The sequence below is a fragment of the Microtus oregoni genome, unplaced genomic scaffold (genome assembly GCF_018167655.1).
Source record: "Microtus oregoni isolate MIOR12 unplaced genomic scaffold, Mior012 000146F_ref0000122, whole genome shotgun sequence".
Lineage (NCBI taxonomy): Eukaryota > Metazoa > Chordata > Mammalia > Rodentia > Cricetidae > Microtus > Microtus oregoni.
Genome location: NW_024544796.1, coordinates 385,830 through 405,636, shown reverse-complemented (window position 1 = coordinate 405,636; position 19,807 = coordinate 385,830).

Here is a 19,807-nt window from a genome sequence, read left to right as displayed (position 1 = left end):
CCCACCTCCCTTCTACATTTCCCCATCCACTCCTCCTCCTCCATTCAGAAAAGGGAAGACTTCTCTTGGAAGTCAACAAAGCATGACACCATGTTGAGGCAGGACAAAGCTCCCTGCCCCTGCATTAAGGCTGGGAAAGACAACCCAGCATGAGGAATGGGTTCACAAAAGCTAGGTCAATCACTAGAGGCATGTCCTGATCCCACTGCTAGGAGCCTCATAAACAGACCAAGTTACAAACTGTCACACACGCAGAGGGCCTAGGTCGGTCACGGTCACATGTAGGCTCCCTAACTGTTTGTTCAGAGTTGGTGAGTTCCCATGAGCTCAGGGTAGCAGAATCTGTGTGTTCCCCTGTCATGCCTTTGACCCCTGCCCAGTTCCCCTGGCTTGTACAATTCTTCCTCTCTCTCTTCAACAGGACTCCCAAGGCTTGACCCAGTGCTTGCCTGTGGATCTCTGCATCTGCTTCCATCAGTTACTGCATGAATGCCCCCTGATGACAATTAGGATAGTCACCAATCTGATTAAAACAGATCAGTTACCCTCTCCACTATTGCTAGGAGACTTAACTGGGATCATCCTTGTGGATTTCTGGGGGTTTCCCTGGCACCAGGTTTCTCCTTATCCCCAAATGCCACCATCAAGATATCATTCTATCATCATTCTTCCTGTCTGTCACCAATCCCTTATGTTCCCAAGCCCTTCCCTCCATGCGGCCCCTGTGTACCTAGGAGATCTCTTCAATTTCCCATTAACAGGGTAATTCATGCATCTCTCTTTGGGCTCTCTTTGTTACCTATCTTCTCCAGGGCTCTGGTTGTAGCCTGGTTATCTTTTACAGCTAATATCCACTTATGAGTGAGTACACACTATGTTTTTTCTTTTCTGTGTACTGGTTAGCTCACTTAGGATGTTTTTTTTTTCTAATTCCATCCATTTGTCCTGTACAAAACTCAAATTGAATTGGATCAAAGACCTCAGTGTAAATTTAGTTCCACTAAAGCTGATAGAAGAGAAAGTGGGAAGTGGTCTTGAACACATTGGCACAGGAGACAACTTCCTGAATATAACCCCAGGAGCACAGACACTGAGATCAAAAATTAATAAATGGAAACTCCTGAAATTGAAAAGCTTCTGTAAGGCAAAGTACATCATCAATAAGATAAAACAGCAGCCTACAGAATGGGAAAAGATCTTCACCAACCCCACATCTTATAGAGGGATGATCTTCAAAATATATAAAGAAAGCAAGAAACTAGACATCAAAATACAAAATAATCCAATTAAAAATGTGGTACAGGGCTAAACAGAATTCTCAACAGAAAATCTCAAATGACCAAAAGGCATTTAAGGAATTGCTCAACATCCTTAATCATCAGGGAAAGGCAAACCAAAATGACTCTGAGATAGCATCTTATACCTGTAAGAATGGCTAAGATTAAAAACACTGATGACAGCTTATGCTGGAGAGAATGTAGAGTAAGAAGAACACTCTTCCACTGCTGCTGAGAATGCAAGCTTGTAGAGCCACTTTGGAAATCAGCATGGTGGTTTCTCAGAAAATTGGGAATCAATCTACCTCAAGACTCAGTGATACCACTCTTGGGTATATACACAAAGGATGCTCAATCATACCTTAACAAGGACATCTGTTTAACAATGTTAATAGCAGCATTATTAGTAAGAACTAGAACCTAGGAACAACGTTGATGCCATTCAATTGAATAATGAATAAAGAAACTGTGGCACATTTGTATAATGGAGTATGATTCTTTCTAATTTAAAAAAAATATTATTTTATTATTTGACAGTTTCATACATATGCATGACAGTTTTTGTCTGTTTTCATCTCAACATTTCACACTCATGCTCTTTCTCATTTCCATTTAAAATGTTCTTCTCAACAACTCCTTCTATTTTTATGTCTTTTTTTGGACAATAAAATGAATTTTGTTAGGGCTGCTTACAGGAGCAGGGGTGAGAGATTATTTAAAGGAGCATGGGTACTTACAATTGGCTACACCATAGAAAGAACGTCTTCTCCTACTACAACTGTTAACTACTATAGATACTGAGAGTGGGGTATGGTTTCATGAACCCCTTTCCTATCACAACAAGAGAATTTTTTTCTCCTTCATGGCAAGATGTTTATGGGCTCAATCTTATAAAGATCTTGAAGAGATGATCAGAGATTCTGTGAGTCCATGAGTGTCCTTGTCATGCCATGTCTGGAAGACAGCACTCCACAGTTTTCCACCCTCTTCTCCAGATTTTTAATTCTTTCTGGCTTCTCGCCTAGGACATTCTTCAGTCTTTCAGAATGTGATATAGTAGTCGTGTTTGTGTCTGGGTATCAAGCTGTCACTTATTCTCCTCTCTTTGACCACTGACTCTCTTCAATTACTGTTGCTCACTGCAAAAAAAAAGCTTCTATCAGAGCAGAGAGCAACATTAAAATGGCGGTAAACATAATTGTTTAGCAAGCAGTTTTATGTGGCCCGGTTAACTTTTTATAACCAGCATTTTTTAAACTTTTTTTTGATAACATTAGACTATTGTTCATGACTCAGGGGAAGGAGTTTTCTTGGCAACATTGAGGATTGTGGTAGCGTAGGTAAATGAAATCACAAATAAAGAAACCCCTTTTCTTTCTCTTCCTACTGTTCAAGTCCCAACCTACTCTGAGGAGAAAAGAGGCAAATGGTAATAGCACAGAGTGAGGTAGAGAGTAAAAAGACTTTGCGAAATGCTTCAATATTAGTAAAACCAGTGATTTTTTTCATGGAATTCACAGGGCTAGAATATATCTAGCCCATTTTTGCTATCATTCCTATAGATACAGCTTTATGCTGTACACGTGGGAAAGCATGAGGCCAAGCAGAATTATGGGTACTCTAAGAGGAATTCAGATGGGTTGACAAGTCTAGAGTTTTGTAGAAATAAAAAAGAAAGACATATTGGAAAGATTTTTTTCCACATCAGGCTCTGCATACAAGCTCTACTTCATCTCTTGCTAATGAGAAATTATAAAAGACTTCAGTCATTTATTTTATAGTCTTTGTTAAAAGAAGCATTCAAAGATGACTACAAATTGAATAGGCAGGGTCAGACCATTATTAAGTCTCAGTCCAGAGATCATCTGTCAGAAAAGGCATAGAACTCTGAAAATATACTATGTAATATATAGTAACGATAGACCCTATTGTTGGGGAAGAGAAAACTTGGAGTGCTGAGGTTTCTCCCTCCAAATTGCTGAACATTTGTTCAAAAGTATTTCTACAGTCTTGGGTGCTCTTTTCAGTGTTTCCTCTGTGAATGAACAACGTCCCATTTCAAACACATAGAGTCTCAATGGGGGGGGGAGTGTGAGTTCGATTCCAGAATTTTGTAGTTTTCAAACTTGATTGTATGTAGGCATTACCTGGGGTGACTGATAAAAATGTGGTGTGTCCCAGGTCTCTTCTCAGTAAAGATTATAGTCCCCTGACTTTGCTCTGTGACCTTTCTGTCTACATTTGTGACAGCCCCCAGGTGATTCTGATGCAGTGCTCTGATGTGGGGAGTGTCATATATCAATCTGTTGATTTCATTGGTTAAGCAATAAAGAAACTGCTTGGCCCTCATAGGTTAAAACATAGGTGGGAGGAGTAAACAGAACAGAATGCTGGGAGAAAGAAGCTGAGTCGAGGAGTCACCATGATTCTCCCACTCCAGGCAGACGCAGGTTAAGATCATTCCTGGTAAGCCAGCTCGTGGGCTACACAGATTATAAGAAATGGGCTGGTCCAGGTGCGAGAGTTAGCCGAGAAAAGGCTAGATATAATGGGCCAAGCGGTGTTTAAAAGGATACAGTTTCCGTGTAATTATTTCGGGTAGAGCTAGCCATGTGGGCAGCCGGGTGCTGGGGATGCAGCCCCGCCGCTCTTATTTCAACAGTGCTCCAGCAACCACAATAAGATAAAGCTTAACTTCATTCAGAGGTCTTGCATCCCCATCCCAGGACAGAGTTTTGTAGTGCTGCCATTGAGAGTCATTTGATTCACTAACATGGCACTAGCACTTGAGCACCATGTGTTTGACTTTGTTTTTACAGCACTGGCAATAGGAAAGCTAGGTTATAGCTTCTTATTGGACTTTTAGTATTTGAAGGCACAACATCTTTCTCTGTTTCACCATATAATAAATATTCATCTCACCTTTCAATGATTTCTTGAAACAAAAAAGGAGGTTTAAGGGCAGAGAAATTTATGCTGTTAAAGCATAGTTATTTTTTTTTAATTTTTTTAAAGCATAGTTATTAATGAAACCTTTAAGACCTTTGAAACAGGACCAGTTTCTCAAAATTTGCAATTTTAAGGGCTTTATAATGCAACTATAAATTTTCGCCTTCAAAACTCCAGAACTTTGCTTGGCAAGTTCTACAATAATGCAAAAAAAAAAAAAAAAGCAAATAGAATGTCTTATTTACTACTCTAATTGGCAATGTGAACCTGGGAGAACTGGGAGAACAGGGCCGAAAAAGGAGCTGGACTATAATTTCATGCAATAATCAACTTTATTTAGAGCATCAGATAATTTTTTCTCAAAGCGTTAAGGAAAATCACAAAAGTAAGGTGTTCAATCACAAGCAAAAGCCACAAGTGGCAAAAACACGTTTTTCTATAGAGGCATTTGAATAACAACAAATGAAATCACTCCTATCTGCTATGGATGGCAGGAGCATGAATGCTCATTCCAAGAATAGTTCTGTGTTTTGAAGACATGGTGGTCACAAGACTCTCGTGTTTTTGGAATTTTCTTACAAACATTCAGGATTCTCACAAGGCTCCATTCTTTGAACTGTGCTCTGACAATGTCTGCGTAAAACTTTGCTTAATATTCTGGGCCATTTATTTTTAAAGAGGAACTGTCAGTCTTTTGACAAGCTTCAAAGTTAACTCACTCTTAGAAGTGTCAAGGTTGGGAATTAAGTTTATCTCATCAATTTTTGTAGTATTAAAACTGAGAGTGAGCTTGCTAACATTGTTTTAGCGTCATGAAAATATTAGTTGAATGAGTGAGTAGACATGAAATTCTATGTCTTGTTTGGTATTTTATTTTAGTTCCTGAACACAAAACATGGTGTCTGAGTATTCATATTCTTTTGATATTTTAATATACATTACAGAAAATTCAGGGCTTTGGAGGGAAAGATACAAATACCATTCCTGTTGTTTGAGAATCCCCAAATATTATGGAGTGACTCAATTTGGCAATCTATTATCAAAGGTTGAAAATCAGGCTAATTCTATTTTTATTCCCCATTTTAGTTTTTTTTTTTTTTTTGAGGAGATTTTTATTGGCAATCCTGGGTCATAGCTTATACTATATAATGAGAATGCTCTCCTAAGAGAATATGGGGAATTTCCTCCAGATTAGTGGTTCTCAACTTTCCTAAAGTGGAAACCCTTTAATACAGTTCATGTGTAGTGACCCCAAACCATAAAATTATTTTCATTGCTACCTCATAACTGTAACTTTGCAAATCATAGTGTAAATATCTGAAATGTAGGATATCTGATATATGGTCACTGTCGCTAGACCCCCTTCAAACCACAGCTTGAGAACCACCTCTCTAGATGTAAGATTGTATTCAAATTTTGATTTTATTTAAGATGAAAATAGTATTTTCTTCATTTTCAAATTTTTAATTCATATTGATAGTCCTATTCATTACAATGTTAGTGTATATATGCACAGATTTGTCAGGAAAAAAATAAGAATGGAGTAGTGTGGTAATTTGAATATAATTGGTCCTTGTAAGCTCATAGGGATTGGCACTGTTGGGAGGTGTGTGTGAGCTTGTTGAAGGAGATATGGCCATGTTGAAGGAAGTGTGTCACTGTGGGGGCAGGCTTTGAGGTCTCCTGTTTAAGCTTCACAGTTTGCTTCCTGCTGTCTGCAAGATGTACCACTCTCAGCTATTTCTCCAGCACCATATCTGCCTGCACACTGCTGTGCTCCCCACTATGATGATAATGGACTGAATCTCTGAACTGTAAGGGAGCCACCACAATTAAATGTTTTCCTTATAAGAGTTGCTGTGGTCATGGTGTCCCTGCAAAGCAATAGAAATCTAACTAAGACAAGTAATGTTATTTCTGGGCACTCAAAATGGAATGGGTGAAAAATGGAGTGGGGAAGCAAGCCTTGTTCAATCAGGTTCGGGCACATCCACAGATGAACTATTGAACTCCCGCTGTCTGTACTTTCACAACTAATGTATCCATTGAAGTTGTAAACTGTGCTGAGCCACAATGTCTGGAATGGAATTCACTAAACATTATAAACAGTTTGTGAAGCTGTCACGATTGTTTCCTTAAACTCTATGTACTCAATATCTTACAAGATATTTTGACCTTTCACTTAATTCTTGACAAACAAGACACATAATTAACATCCTCCCCTTCAAGTTTAAGGCTATAAAATTAGCTACCATGATGCAAACATTTCCAAGCCTGTTGAAATTTTTTGTCTTCTTAATTACTGTACTAATAACCCCTCCAAGATATACTTTTTCCTCAATAAAAAAGATTTTATTGTTATTTATATTCAAATCCAGCATATAAATATTGTTCTCAGCCACTAAATTATTTAAATTTTTGTTTACTAGTTAGCATATGTATCTGTGTGGGCACATGTGGTGATCAGAGAACAATTTGCTGGAGCCAATCCTCTCCTTCCTCTATGTCCAACCCAGTGACTGAACTCAGGTCATCAAAGTTAGGCTACAAGTACCTCTACTGGCTGAATTATCGTACCTGCTCACTAAGTAATTCTTAATTTGGTTATTTTGTTGTCTGAATTTCAAGATTGATAATGGAAAAATAAATTACTCATGCCTATATGGTTAATGCCTTTGTATTAAATATTATGTAGCATTTTGGAGATTATTTTTATCCAGCATCTTAAGAATTATATTTGATGTGATATGCCATGATGGTTACTCTTGATTGTGAAATGATTACATATGGCATCAATGAAAAGATATGCAGGTCAGTGAGGATATTTACAGTAAGGATTAACTGAGGGGTAACACTTTTCCTAGAGTGGGTAGCACCTTCTCCCAGTGGCCCACATCTAAAGAGATGCTGCTTGCTTCATGCATTCACGACTTGTTGATGAGCATTTCTATCCCTTCCTTCATTACCCAGCTGCAAGGATCATCCGATGGACTCCAGATCAGGATTCTAGGAATCCTCCAGGCATTCGCTGCCAGACTGGGACTGCTGAAGCATACAGCTTTATGGACTGAAAAGCAACTGGGTTCTCAGCCTCTCCAGTGTCTGGACAGTCATTGTTGGATTATCCAGACAATATCATATGCACCAATATTATAAATCTTCTCTGTGAAGTATATACTAATTCATTCCTTCTTTTCCTCTAGAGAACCCCAACTGATATGCCTCTTTTCTTCTAACTGTTGCATATGCTTTGATATATCTTGTACTTAATAAGAAAACTTTATAAAATCAATGTGTATCACCTGCTGGGCTCTGCATCAAGTACTTTTGCATATGTTGTCACTGTTTAGAGCTAGCAATGCCTACATTTATACTCCGCTTTACAATACATACTCTATGTTCACGTATTCTTTCAATAAGTAATATATTCACATACAGGCTACTTTACCATGCCTAGAGTAATAAAATAAAGGGACATAAAAGCAATGACTCAGCAAGTTGCAAGCCAGCATATTTAGACCTGCAAGTCTATTTAAATGTACTGGGTATGAATGTTAGGAAGTACTGTGCAGTTCTTTCTTTAGATCAAATGTATGAGTTTAAATGTCTTGCCTTTTTCTGTTTTCCTACCCATCTCCATTCAAATCATCTAGCCCTAATACTTAATAAAATTGGATTTTCTTATATTAGATTCTTTGGAATTAAATATGTGGGCCATGCAATGCCTGAATAAGGAACTTTGTGCGGTAAAGATAAGATTTAGTTTTTGCACCATTTTTCTGTAATGGAAGCTGATCCGTGTGTGTTGTTTTAGTGCCGCATGGCTGTTTTATCCATCACGCAAACTAGAGTTTGTGATTAGGAGTTAGCAGCCTGCAAACTGAAACCCAACTGGGTTGCCGAAAGGCAGTCAGCTGCAAAAGAAAGCTCAGGCAATTATGGGTTTGAAAGAAAAATAAAAAGCTTTCCCTAGCCACTCAGGATCACATAATCAAATCTGTGTCTGTCAATTGCTATAATCGGATCATGGAGTTTGTCTATGATTATGTAATCAGAAACTCAGAATATGAAAAACCCATTAAAATAATACTTGAGAAAATGAACATGGGCACTGTACAGATTTTGAAATTGCTTTTCATAAGTTACCTCCAAATAATTAAATCTAAGGAGAAGAAGAAGCAAGAAAGAAGTAACAGGTACTGTGCTAAGGAAGAAAATAGGCATTTCCATTTTATTGTATCTTCCATGAAATGATGGCTCAGATAATGATAATTTTTTTTTAAATCTGGCAAGAGATCTTACCTTCACCACTTGCAGGTGGGAGATCAACAAATGCTGTCTTCTGAAAACAATCTCTGCATTGGCTCAAACTCTCCTCCACAGACACACTTCTCCTTTGGTCTTTCTCTTTCCTGTGATGAGTTTTAGTCAACTAACTCTTCCATTTTGCTTGATGCTGATTTTATTTGGTTCTCTGGGTTTTGCCACCTGTCAAAGGCAGGTGTGTAAAGGGTACTGAGGGTAAGATAGGACTTGTTCTGTTTCATGTCTCATCAGAAGTTAAACATGTTCATGCCAATAAACCTGGGCAGAAGGCATCTCGTCAGGCTCCCTGCCCTGTAACTTATTGTTGATTCTTGTGCCAAGGAAACCAGTATCCACAATGCATAGAGCTTACTCTTTTGGTCTAAACAAAATTTTTTATTGTAACCATATTGGCAAAACACTACTGACATAAATTTTATGTGAGGATAAAAATATGCTAGGAGTGGTGTAAATTTTATATGGATATATAGATTTCAGAATTTGAAACAACAAATTGATGAGATGGCTAGGGAGAGCTGGATTTTCTTCTTTAAAAGGTGATAAAAATAACCCAAGGGCTATAGACTGAGATAAAAATAAATGCACTACATAATGTATTTGATTTAATTTATGATGTCTTTCCTGTGGTTGTTCTTAAAAGACTGGAAAAAAGTGGGGCTATAATGCCAGTGGGCCCTGCTTCCAGCCAGCATAGGTACTATTGATTCCTGACTACCCAACACTCCTCCTCTGGACTGAGGGTAAGAGGTTGAATAAAAACTATAGTCCACTGTCTAGATCCTTCTTCAAGGATAGAATTAGAATGGGAGTGTGGTCAGCAGGCCTCCAGCTGTGATCCTCTTCAAGTTTTTCTTTAGCTTAAGAGGGTTTCTTCATCTTAGGTCATATTTATCCCCTAGAGCACTGTATATTTACCATGTTGAGGTAATAGTCCTATCCTCTCAAATCAACATGGCATAATGCTGAAGGGCCATTTTGCCTCTAGGATTCCCTGTGTAGTTGACCAAGACTGTTCTTGAGTTTCTCTTGCAGCATAGCTGTTCTCTCTGTTTCTTTGGGCTTCCCTCCCCCCCTTTTTTAAATACAGATGTTGCTTGCTGCAGATAACTTCCTGCTATGTACTTAAAATGTCAAACCCTTTCCTCATTTTTGCTTCCTTAAAAACACAACCTGGGTCCAGTTCCATACTATGACTTTTTTGAGCCCTATGAAATTTTGCCTTCATAGACTCCTTCCATCATAAGAGCACATTTAAAAGTAGCTTACTACCATATTGACATAAATATGTGTATATAACTATTATATGATAAGACATTATTGTTAGTTCCAAAAGAAACAAATAGCTAACTGTGGTGCCCATTCATCTCCCGAAGTACATGCTGACCTCCAGGCTCTCTCACTACCTTTGATTCCTCGTAGCTCTTCTCACTCTGCCCTGCTACCCTAAACTCTCGAGCTCATAGACTTCCCTTCCCCTACCTTCTTTTTCCTATATAACTTTATCATTTCAACCATTTGCTCTCTCTTCTCTGTTGGTTCTCTTTGCCCTCTCTCCTCTTTGCTCTCTCTCTTTCCCTTGCTTTCTTGTCCCACTCCTCATGGCCTAGTTCAATCTACTGGCCATGTTCAGTCTCTTACTTTCTCTACATGCTATGGACTCTTCCAGATACTTCTTGAACCACCATACCTTGGAACAGTCATATCCTCACTTTATTCAATGAAATTTTTCTTGAATCTCTCTCTCTCTCTTCTGTTAATAAAAGAAATAAAAACACCCAACCACAAACTCTTTAATATGCAATGGTTTTCAGCCTGCAAGATATCCTAATTAAAGGTGGCACAAAGTTTGTAAGAATAAACAACCAATATGATTTTTGACTTAAGGCCCACTCCATGAGATGGACCCATACCTGACACTTCTTGGATAACCAAGAACTTGATGCTAGATAGCCCAGAGTAAAACCAAATACTACTCTTCTATAAACAAAACAAAGCAAAGCAAAATATGTAGCAATAAAATGATTCCCAAGGACATTCTGCTATACTCAGATAAGGGCCTTGCTCAGCCATCATCAGAGAGATTTCTACCTGTAGTAGAAGGATATACATAGAGACAGACCCACAGCAAGACATTGTGCAGAGAATGAGAGATCTTAGAGTCCTCAGTCGTACAAAGGATGTATCTATCATCTCCCATCATGGCTCAGCAAACCCTAAAGAAAAGGAGGCAAAAAAAGTGAGTCAGAAGGGATGGAGGACACCTAGAAAACAAGGCATTCTAAATCAACACAATCAAATCTCATATGAACTCACAGAGACTGAGGCAACATACATTGGACGTGCGTGGGTCTGCACCAGATGGCATCCTAGAACTGAAGGAAGTGGATACATAGCTCCATCCCTAACCCAGAAGTAATCTCCAATTGATAACCACTTGAAAATGAAAATTCAGTTTTCTTTAAGGAGGTATCATTGAGGCAGTTGACTATTCTTAAGGGTAGGCTGCAAGCCCAGCAGTAGATGGCCAACATAAAACAAACTCAATGGCAATTTTGGAGGTTCCTTGGCTCATAATGTATGTCAAGTTTTTTCTTTTTATTTAAATTTTATCTTTTTATTTTGCACACACACACACACACACACACACACACACACACACACATTCTCTGTCTTTTGATCCTAGAGATCTCTGTCTATATCTGTTTCTTGCACCTTTTCTTGGGCTTCTTTCTTTTTGTTTTTTTTTCCTATTCTGAAGTGGTAGTTTTTGTTTTGTTATTATATTGTATTTTATTATTATCTCTTAAAAGGCTTTTTTTCCAATGAGAGACAGAAAGGGGGTGGATCTGGATGGGAGGGGTGGTTGGGAGAAACTGAGAAGAGTGGAGGAATGGGAACTGTAATCAGGACATATTATGTGAGAAAAAATTATTTTTAATAAAAGGAGAAAGAAGAAACAAAGAAAATATTTTTGTGGGCCCCATAATTATGCTGAGTGTAGCTAACGAATAGGTCAGTCCTACCTGTGACAGGGACCTTTGTTCTAACAAGTACAAGACAAATCTGGCAAGATTCTATGTGTTTCTTTCTCTTCCAAAGTTTAGTTTGTTAGAGCCCCTTTCTCTTTCTCAGGAAAGCCAATGTAAGGTTAGTCTTCCTTTTTAGAATGGATGATAATGCTATTGTTTGAGGTTTAATTATTTTAATTCTGTAAAGTGGTAGTAGCATGGATGTTTGCTTTTTAAAAATTATTTTTTAAAAAATTATAAGAGCTTCTTATTTGTGTACACTGTATTGTTGTCATACTCCTATCCCTAGTACCTTTTCTTATCCTCCTCCCTCTCTTTCTGACTCTCCTAAAACTGCAGGATTATGCCTCTAAATCTAAAACCCAAGTTTACTGCTGTAGGTGCTCACGGTAGAAGCTATTTGTATAGCAGTAGGCTAGAGTGCCAATGGCCAGTGGCTAGACCTGCTGCTCCTGAGTGTTAAGCAGAATCAGAAGCCTTAGCTCTTTCACCCCTGCTGTTTCTCTTTAACTCTTTAGTGACTGGATCTTGCAGTATTCACAGTATTGGCTCCCATCATCAGCTCTTCCATAATTTCAGCTTCTCGGCTTCTCTATCTCTCATTTTCTCAATATTTCCACTACCCATTGTAGTTTTAGCTCCTTGCAGAGTCTGTTCATGGCCTCTCTCTGAAACTCTTCATTTTTCTCCTACTATTTCAGTTCTGCCCTTGAGTATCTGGCCCTATTCTCTCAAGAATGCTGAGCTGGGTTTTTGTGTTAGACTTCTAAGCTTAGTATAATAGGAGTTCTTAGCTCCTGGGGACTTTCTGGAACTTGCCAAGTACCTCCTTACTCCTGCTTCTGCTACTACTACTGCCACCATTGAGGTCACAAGTTCCGGGCATTTGTCTCCATTTTGCCGTTCTACCCATGCTAAAGCCCACAAGTGAGAAGCAATTACTTGCGAGAAGTCTTTACAAGTGTATGCCTGGCACAAGTATAAAGGTGAGAAGCCTCCTAGTATAACCTGGAGTAATGAGAAATAGTCTGCTTATATAGAAAGCTGCCTACAGGGTGTGCTGATGTGGGATTTTCCTCTGTATGCTGGATTACCATTGGTTAATAAAGGAACTGCTTTGGGCCTATAGCAAAGGTAAAGGGGTCCAGAGCTAGGTGGGGAAAACTAAACTGAATGATGGGAAAAAGAAGGGCAGAGTCAAAGAGAAGCCATGTAGAGTGCCTGAGCCAGATGGAACTTTAGCCAGTAAGCCAAAGCCACGTGGTGATACATGGATTAATAGAAATGGGTTAAATTAATATATAAGATTTAGCCAATAAGGAGCTAGAGCTAATGGGCCAAGCAATGATTTAATTAATACAGTTTCTGTGTATTTGGGGGCTAAGTAGCCAGGAACCAACATGTGGCCCTCTCCTCCAACAGAATACAGAATGTGGTACCAACCACCATAAGTCTACATGTGCACAACATCTAGTTTCTGTGATCACAAGCCTCACTCAGCCAGTCACAAACCCTATATTGCAACAAGCACCGACTTTTGGCTGAGTCACTCAAGAGGTAATTCCCTTCCTGCTCTGAGTGAGACAACTGTAGATAGGGTAAAACCATCTAGATTCCATCCATGCTCCTCTTGCCTAGAGTAGAACCTTACATAGCTGCTCCAAGTTTCTGGTCATGCTTTCAGCAATAGTTATGGTTGCAATGTACCTTGCAGATGGACTATTGTTTCCCAGAGGTGACTGTGAAATATTCAAAGCAGCTTAGATGCCATAATGACTGACTCTGCCTGCCATTTGCCAAAAGAGGAACTGTTCTATTGGTTGATGGGTCTCCATTAAAGGCAGCTAAGCATAAGGGAAAGGCCTGGCAGCTTCCACTCTAAGGATCAAATTGGTCTGCATCCAAAATTTTGGCTTATTTCAAAGCAAAGTAAACATCCAAAGATGCTTATAATGCAATTGTTAATATTATTTAGTTGTGATTGACTCTTACCTAAATGCTCCTAGGGGATTGTTGGGGATTTCTCATTTCTCTGAAAGGATTCTCCTTTTCTGTGTGGAATGGAGTTTGGGCCATGTATCTGCCATTTGATATCCTGTGGGTTTACAGACACAAAGAAGCAGTTCTGTGATCAGGCAAACTGTACTTTTACTAGAATTGTCTTGTGATGCCAGAACACAGAGACAGAGTGAATGATACCTTGTGGGAAGAAAGTATCAGGGCTAAGTCAAGTTACCAGGCTGACTATGCTCCCTCCCACACATTTATCTTTGGCCACATCTATACAACCCGATTTGTGGAAGCCCAAGAAGCCTGAGTTGAACTGGAAAGAGAAGCAGTCATCCTTTCTCAGAGACTGCTTGTGGTGAATAAAATGCTCAGCTCATTCACCCTATGCACACTGCATACCGGACCTATGTGACCAGTGTTATGGTTCCCCCCTATGAGCCTCTATCTGGAGACAAATATTTTCTGGAAGGCCAGTGCTATGGAGACCTTGTCATAAACAGGCTTATTAGGCAGACAATGGGATGTGAGGAGAACTCAGAAGGGGGAAAATGTAAGGGTCAGTAAGTGGTAATTTCAAACAAGCATCTTTGCCAAAATGAAATAATTACTGTATCTAGATAAAGCAGACTAAGTTGGAACAAGCAAATGTTCTTGGCAGGAAGTCGATCACATGCTGCACAATTCAATTTATGGGCAGCTACAGACAGCTTTAAAATATTCTTTTGGCTTAATGTGATGTTGAATTATTGAACCCCTTTTTGTTAAACATTTATTAACAATTCAAAAATACCAATAAGTGGATCACCGGTTTATTTGTCTTATTCTTAAATAACCCTTCTTACTTTCTGTCAACTTCACCTTTCAGAAGTGTCATTACTGCATTTCTCACAACACTGGGAAGCTGAATTTCTTTTGTGTGATACATGACTAGACTTCTGACTTTTTTCCTTTGCCAGTAGGGCTTCTAGTGTTAGGTGACCTTGAAAGAGATTGCAACTAACATTTAACAGAAATCTCTCATAGTCTATGAACAAAACATCTTCTTTGATTCCTCCAATCTGGTTATTCCTTTGTCTTCTCATTTGGACTTCTTGAGTAGGTTGTACTCTGTCTCTGCTTTAACGCTTGCATTCCCTCTTCATCTCACTAGAAACTGGCTCCTTCTGCTATTACCGATGGAAATTGTACTTGCCAAGGTCAGTACTCTCACTGGCCAATGCCATCCTCTCCTCACCTAAGTGCTGCTAATTCCCAAAACTGTATTTTAGGACCAAACATAGCCTAAAATATCAGGCATATATTTTCAGTGTCCTGCAGGCATCTTCTGTTGAATATCTCACAGGCAATTCTACTCTGTGTGCCTGAAATGAAACTCACCTTCCCCCACCTCAAACCCATTCCATTTGATTTCTACTCTGTTACCCAGTTAAAAAGACATGTCTTATTCCTGTCTTAGATTTACCTCCCACATCTAGGATATCTCTCAGGCTGCTCGGCTTTTTCTTTGTATCTGTCCTTCCTAATTCATCCCTACTAACAGTCTCCCACACTCAACTTCTAGATTATTACAATAGTTTTGTAATTGACCTCTGATATTTCCCCTCCAATCTACCCTCCTTGCTGCCACCAGGGAAGTCTCTAAATAGTGATACCTGACCTTATCACTCCTCTGGTTTAAGCTTCAAATCTTAAATAAAACACAACTACCTAATATGGCATATGACCTTATCTTGCTGACTTTTCCAGTCTTACCTTTGAAAAGGTTTTATTCTTCCATTTAGACAATTCTTGCTTTTTATATTCTGCATATTCTATCTGTTTTCTCAAGAAAACCTTTCATTCTCTATGCCTTTCTGGTTCACATAATTTGACCCGTGTTGAAGGTTCATCATAGTTCTATGATCCTAAGAAAATAGTTTCTGCCTCTTTTCCTCCCTCACAGGGTAAGTTAAAAAACCTCTTTTTAAAAGCCTCTATATATTATAACAGTTGTGAAGATACTTCTCTGTCAAGTCCATTTTCATTGTAATTCTTTTTATCTCTATTTATCACTCAGTCCATGGACTGTAGAAGCCTTACAGTTAAAAATAACACCTACATGCTCATAGTTTTCCTCATCTTCTAGTACAATCGTTAGTAAATACACGAGTGTTTACTAAGTGCTTACTAGATAAGCTAATGATGGCAATATCCACTGATCTTGCAATAGCATTATATTATGTATTTGCAGTTTTCAATTTATTATTCTCACATATATTGTGGAAGTTATTATTAAACATTTCCAACCTATTGAACTGTTAGAGTCAGGTTTAGATATAATGAAAGCTATGCTGAAGGGCAAGAGTACAGTTGAGTAGGTGAGCATTTAGGTTTTAAGTTATACAGTTCTAGCTTTGTTGTATCGTTCCCTTATGTGAGTTCTAGGGATTAACCTGAGGTGGCCAGGATTGGATGATAGCACCTTTCTCTACTGTGCCATCTCACCAACTCATCGTCAAATATGCACATAAATACACATTTCTCTTCTCTATTCTTTGGTTCATGCATGGGTTAAAAAGATCCCTACATGCCTGGATTTAAAAATATTTTTTTCCTATGACTAATGCTGTGACAAAATAATCAATTGTCCTATTCATAGGAAGAAATCACAACTTTGACTTATTTTGAGTCAGTGACAAATAGTGACAAAGAATCCTTTTCTCAGATGATTAAGAAATAACTATGCCAAAAATTCAATGTAAAACATCTTTCTTTTCCCAAATAAGGGTAAAAACTCGATTTGTCTATTGGTCAAACAGTTATTGAAGACTTACTTTGTTCAATATGGTTTAAATGTTTAAATGCGAAATGTCCCACCTATGCTCATATTTTTGAACATTTTATCCCAAACTGTTGGTGCTATTGTGTGAAACTTGCTGGGAAAAGTGGGTCACTGGTAGTGGGTATCCAGGGTTCTAGCTAAGCTCTGACTGTGTTCTCTATGTGTCTTAAAATTCAGAGTGAAGCTTAATTTAAAAGTAATAGACCAGGTTGCTTGAGAAAATTGCAAGGCAGCATAACATCTGAGCTGTGGCATGGTTTCTGCTAACATCTCTTAGTTAACGTGTGTATGTATGTGTGCCTATTGGGGGGGAGAAGTGGGAGAGAAGGAGGAAGAAAAGCTATAACAACAACAACAATATACAATTTGGCAAGGAAAAGAGCTTGGGTGGGTGAAAATTGAAGAGAGGGTAGATAATGCAAAGTGGTTGTAATTTTTAAAGAGATTGGTGAAATTAAAGAAAAGATTCACATTTTATATCGATGCAGTAGGAGAGTTTCCTTAATGGCAATATCCGACCCATGCTTCAGGACAAAACATTACAAATTTGGTCGCAAAAGTTTAATTTAGAAAGTTATTTGTAAAAGGAAGAGAGCATCTGGAGCATCCTGCTCCAACAGGACTATGGAGGGAAGTTTTCCCAGGTTTCACCAAGCAGGTACTCAGAGGCAGCTGCAGCTGTAGTCTAAGGGGACCAAGCTTCAGTTCTGCTGGCAGCAGAACTCGATGCCATTGTCTACGTAGTGCTGACTTTGCAAGCATATAGAGTGCAGGAGTTATGGAATCATGGAGGTTTGAACCGAGGTTGCAGAAAGCTGCTGAGGTCAGACAATGTATAGCATCTTCCGAGTCTCAGCATGAAGCTCATGAGTGAGCTGTGAAGGTGAAGCCTGGATTTCAGTGCAGAGCTCATTTCAAAGATGCTGTGAGGCATCTGCTTAAGAAAGCGGTAGGGATAGAATGAAGCTGGCGTAAGAGAGAGTACATGTGTTGTATAGAACATAACAAGAAGTACATACTACCCATGCCTAGAGCAAGATGATGCCATCCAAATTCCCAGGAACAAAACTTAATCTTGGCAGAACTTGTTGTTTTTCCTGCTGGGGATTAGTTTTTCTTTGCTTGAGTTATTCTTTGATATGCCATTCTTCCTTTTTTTTTGAGATGGAGATGGTTATTCTGTGACTTGGGACTTTTGAACACTTTAAACTTTTAAGAGAATGGGATCTTTTGAAGCACTGATGCTTTTTATATTGTGAGATGGCCACACATACTTGGTACATAATAGCCTCTTGTGTATTGAAGTCCATGAGCCTTGAGGAAGGGGAAGAGGGCCAATGGAGATAATTTTCTATTTTCCTTCTTCTATTTTAAATTTCTGTTTTGCTGTTATTACATCAACTAAATGGGTTGGAGGCAACATAGCTCACCCTGATTGTACATAAATACCAACCAACCAACAGTTATATCCATGTCTATGTCCCAATATAGAATGAGTAATTGCCGTTGTTTCTGAGATCGTGCCCAGAGATAAGTGACCCTCATCAGCAGACAAACGGCTACAAATGAACAGGAGTGGGAAATCAAAGCCTTGTGCCAGAAATATCATATTAACTATTGGAGACCAAGGGAGGGAAATAATTTGGAGGGCTGGCTAGCAGAACCCAAGGACAATCCAGGCCTTCCCCCAAATCAATGTACTTTCACCTCTGTGTCCCCACATTACTCAAGGAATATCCTATCATTTGTCAATAAGTTGTGCACATCTCTGTGTGTATGTGCGTGTATATGTAGGATAGATTTTCTTTAATTTAATGTTTTCATACATGAGTATTGCTCCTTCTTCAAGTTCCCCGTGTCCCTGTAATGATCCTCTCTTAAAATCATCACCTCTTCTACACACACACACACACACACACACACACACACACACACACACACGCACACACAGTACCCTGTAGTGTTGCCCTTATTTTCATGTGCTTAGGGCTAACCCATTTAGGATTAGTATCTTGTTTGGAATAACTCACAGAGCTTGTCTGTTTAGAAATTTGCTGCGTCTGCTATATACACTACATCCACCATGAATATTGACTTTTTCTTTCCGTCCTTCTCTTATTAAAAATTCAGATTATTGATAAAACATATGATTGCCTCTGTTTGTTGCATGATTGCTTCCTGGCTGTATGATGGGGGTGGTAGAAGAAGGATCTAGCATTCTAAATATTTACATGAGGATCAGAGAGGCAAAACTAAGAAACTGTCAAAGTAAGTCTACCCACAAGGAGGGAGAAGTTTTTCCTCCAAAGTGAATTATTATTGGGGTAATGAATGATTCTCTATAGATTCTTTTATTGAATCCACATATCATTAAGCTCTTATACTTACTTTTCCACTGAAATGGTCTATTAAAGTCAAGAATAGTCAGTAAATTGCCAAATCCATGGGCTAATTCTCAGCCCTCATTGTGTTTGTGTTTTTAGCACATTATGTTGTGTTATGGAGGATTAATCTCTCATCCATGGAACCTGTTATTCATCTGCCTATTAAGATACAATTCTATCCTATTTTATGTTTAAATAGTATATCAGTCAGTTTTCTTTTTTTATTTTATTTATTTATTTATTTATTTATTTATTTATTTATTTATTTATTTTTGTGGCTTTTCGAGACAGGGTTTCTCTGTGGTTTTGGAGCCTGACCTGGAACTAGCTCTTGTAGACCAGGCTGGTCTCGAACTCACAGAGATCCGTCTGCCTCTGCCTCCCGAGTGCTGGGATTAAAGGCGTGTGCCACCACTGCCCAGCTATCAGTCAGTTTTCTATCACTAAGAAATATCTATAATGATCAACTTATAAAGAGAAAAAAACTTTGAGTTTGCAGTACTGGATATCAGTTATAATAGTTTTATTTTTAATTCATTTTTTTTCATAATTGGTTTTATCCCATTTATTTTGGGATTATATTGAGTACAAAAACTGTGATGGAAGCTCATGGTGGAGAAAAAATCACTTATTTTTAGTTGGAGGACAAAAGGCAGAAAGATGAAGTTTCTGGTGTCTTCGTATTCTTTTCAAGGATTGCTTTGTGTGTGTAGAAGTTTTTCAACAAGGAACCACATTTTGTACATTTTAACTTCACTCATTCGGTAATCTCATCTTGTAACATGGCTTTATCCACCATGTATATGTTTTCTGCTAATGCTTTTTTTCTTCTTTATCTAAGGTTCTTTCCACAACTCAGAATCAAATGGCTAGTGACCTAATATTCATTTCTCCCATATTAGTAATTGATAATTATGGTTGCTCATACCGAAAATGCTTACCACCATCTCTAACTCATTTTCCCCATACTCCAGATTAATTAGGCATAAAATCCCATGCTTACATTAAAAT